General features: G+C 35.8%; 1 pseudogene; it reads left to right on the forward strand.

Annotated features, from left to right (window-relative positions):
• The first annotated feature begins 235 nt into the window (after positions 1-235).
• On the forward strand, positions 236-3801 carry LOC136063481 (protein neprosin-like; annotated as a pseudogene).
• The last annotated feature ends 158 nt before the right edge of the window (positions 3802-3959 follow it).

Here is a 3959-nt window from a genome sequence, read left to right on the forward strand (position 1 = left end):
ATGTGTTCAAGCCTTACCTCAGGAAGTTTTTCCTTGTATTTTTTGATGATATTCTAGTCTATAGTAAGGACATGGATTCTCATGTTTTGCATCTCAGGTCAGTCTTGAAGGTGCTGCTTGATCATAAACTGTTTGCCAAGAGAAGTAAATGCACTTTGCTTGCTCTGAAGTTGAGTATTTGGGACATGTTATCTTAGGCCATGGAGTGAAGATTGATCCTAAGAAGACTCAAGCGATGCTAGACTGGCCTATTCCTAAGACTGTGAAAGCTTTGAGAGGGTTCCTGGGATTAACAGGTTACTACAGGAAGTTCATAAAAGGTTATGGGTCCATTGCTGCCCCATTGACTGAACTTCTTAGGAAGGATGCCTTTGGGTGGACTGAACAAGCTGACCAAGCATTCCAGAGTCTCAAACTGGTTGTTTCTCAACCTCCTGTCCTGGCCTTACCTGATTTTTCTCAACCCTTTGTGATAGAGTGTGATGCTTCTGGTTTTGGAATTGGGGCTGTGTTGATGCAGCAAGGAAGGCCCATTGCTTTTTACAGCCAACCTTTGAAGGGTAAGAATGCTCATTTATCTACATATGAGAAGGAGTTGCTAGCCCTTGTGACAGCAGTAAGGAAGTGGAGAACCTATTTGTTTGGGAAGCCCTTTGTGATCAAAACTGATCATCAAAGCTTGAAGTACCTGCTAGAGCAAAGAATTGGCACCCCTATGCAGCAAAGATGGATAACTAAGCTCCTTGGTTACTCCTTTATCATTGACTATAAGAAAGGAAAGGAAAATGTAGTGGCTGATGCATTATCCAGACAAGGTGAGATGGTTCACTCTAATTTAGATTCTGTTGTGCTCAATCAAGTGGAGTTGGTAGATTCTGATGAACCTTCTGTTTTGGTGCTGGTTCATTGTGATCATTCAGACTTAAGTTGGTTTTGTTTAGACGGCATTAATAGCTTGTTTCTCATTTCCTTTCCTCATCTGACTTGGCTTGAGGAATTGAAACTAGCTATTCTACTGATGTGGAGGTGCAAGAAATTCTAAAAACAATCCATTCTAATCCGGCTGCTGTTGGCAAGTTTAGTCTGCAAAATGGACTTTTGTTATATAAAGGAAGAATTTACTTGGGCTCTACTTGTGGTTTGAAGTCTAAAGTGATGAGTTTAGTGCATGACAGTCCATTGGGTGGACATTCTCGTTATTTGAAGACCTTTCACAGAGCTAAAAGGGACTGGTTTTGGAAGGGAATGAAGAAGGACTTGAAGGAGTATATTAAAGGTTGTGAGCTGTGCCAACGGATTAAACATGAGACAAGTAAACCAGCTGGACTGTTACAGCCCTTAGAGATCCCTCATACACCCTGGTCTTGCATTAGTATGGATTTTGTGGAAGGGTTACCTAAGTCCTTAAGGCATGATGTGATAATGGTGGTAGTGGACAGGCTTACCAAATATGTCCATTTTATTCCACTGTCTCATCCTTATACAGTAGTTAAAGTGGCTTCTTTATTCATGACTCACATTTTCAAGTTACATGGGCTGCCTACTTCTATAGTAAGTGATAGGGACCCAGTGTTTACTTCAAAGTTTTGGGAGGAGCTGTTTAGGTTGCTAGGAGTTGAATTCAGGTGACTAGCTAGTTTAATTAAGTAACTGATTATTTGGAACCACTAATAATTTGATCCCTATTGTATGTATGGTATGGTATGGGGTTGGGTTTGCGCATATATGCCTTAGATGAGACCAAGTTTTCACCCAGGAGGGCTTTCATTCGACGACGTCTCTTCAAAGTCCGAGTCTGAAATTACTCAACTATGGCACTTAAATGGAAGGTGTCCTGAAGAAACTATTCCCATCAGAAGAACTAAAGAAGAAGATTTATTAAGGGCAAGCTCTGTAGCAAATTATGGAAGGAACAAATACGCTCAGTTTGATACCACGGGCACCAATAAAACTGCTATCCAAGAGGTACAACTTAATAGGTTTGAACTCAATGATATCTACTACTACTACTACTAAGTAAGGACACTCAAGAAGTCGACACTCACAACCTTCATGTTTTTTTGGTTGAATTTCTAGAATGCAATAGTTTTTGTGAAAGAAGATAAGTATTATGGAACTAAGGCAACCATAAACGCTTGGAAACCCCAAATCCAGGAACAAGTTGAGTTCAGCTTTTCTCAACTCGAAATCTTTGGTGTTAATGCTACTACAGAGATTAATACCATTGAGGCTGGCTGGATGGTATATTTATTATTTAATTTCATCATCACTTTTTTTCTTTTACGCCCGCGCAAAACATTGAATTACTAATAATTTTCATTTTTACAAAAATTACTTGTGTGTAATAACAGGTCAGCTATACTCTATATGGAGATTACAACTCTAGACTCTTCGGTTTTTTCTATAATAATGTACGTATTTTAATTTTTTACTTCCCCACCATTATTGTTTCTTTTTACTGGTTTTCAAAAAATAGTCTTTTATTCATTCCTGCAGAAAGATATAAATCAAACTAGGGCCTGCTACAATCTATTGTGCTCACCTGGCTTTGTTCAAATCAACAAGGAAATTGCGCTAGGTGGAAGCCTCAACCCTATTTCCGTCTATGCTGGTTCCCAATATGAACTTCACTTCCTTGTCTGGAAGGTAGTAAAAAATTTCAATTTAATAATTACTTTATCAAATACTTCTAATTTTTGGATACATATAAATATGATCGTATCATATGTAGTTTTTCTATATAAAAAAAATTCATAGTAACAAATGTTACAGATATGGCTCAAGGCCCAAGCCCTATTATATTCTTATGGTTTTATTTGTAACAGTTTTTGTTTGAAATTCTTATTTCTCGGTTTATTTATTATTACATTCAACTTTTTAAATTTAAAGTTTCAAGTTTTCTATACTCAATTAATTTTAACCTGACTTATTTTTTAAGACCGCAAATTTAAGTCTAGTTGTTTTGCACAAAAAAAGATTCATTTTTTTTTTCTCTTTCAATAGAAATATATATCACACCTAAAATATAATGCTTTACCGATAGGTTTTTATTCTCACGCATATACTTGGTTTTTATTCTCTCACTTATACTTTTTACATTCATTTTTTCACATTTATTTTTATGTTTTAAATATAGATATCTTTTTTTAAAAAAATATGTATATTGTCGCATCAATTACAGGCATGTGTATGCACATAAATAAGTGAAAGAATATTTAACCTTCATACCTTCATTTATCATTCAAAATATTACAAACTGATTTGCATGGCATGTACAATGAGGTAGGACATCAAAGGAGGGGGAGACTAGTGGTTGCAAGTTGGGAATAAGTATCTAATGGGATATTGGCCTGCTTCCCTATTCGTATCCCTATCTGAAAGTGCTTCACAGATCCTATGGGGACGAGAAACCAACAAAAAAATGGGCAGCACACCTCCACACAAGTGGGCAGCGGTCATTTCCCTGAAGAAGGGTTCAGCAGGGCTAGTTACTTCAAAAATCTACAAATTATTGATGGTTCAAACATTCTCAGGTTTCCCCAAAAAAGTTATAGTTCCGCTACAAAACCAAATTGCTATAATGTCACAAATTTTATAAACAACTTTTATTATGGTGGTCCCGGTAGAAACCCTAATTGTCCATGATCATTTAGATTATTGTTTCAAATTTACGGAGAAAAAATGAAAAATAAGAAGAGGATACTTATTTTTCTTATTCTCTTCATGTCACACCAAATGTACCAACAAGTCATATGTAATATGAAACTCTTTGATTCAATAAATGAAAATAAAAATTTATTATGTGGAGTAGTAAAATTATGAAATTATGAAATTTAATATAGTGGAAGTTAATTGGTCTTAATTCTTATCAGAAGGGATTTAATTGTTGCAATTTTTTAATTCACCATCCGATCATGTTGCAATTATTTATTGCCCCTTTTTGGCTTTAAAAATCATGA

The sequence above is a fragment of the Quercus suber genome, unplaced genomic scaffold (assembly GCF_002906115.3).
Source record: "Quercus suber isolate HL8 unplaced genomic scaffold, Cork oak 2.0 scaffold_533, whole genome shotgun sequence".
Taxonomy (NCBI): Eukaryota; Viridiplantae; Streptophyta; class Magnoliopsida; order Fagales; family Fagaceae; genus Quercus; species Quercus suber.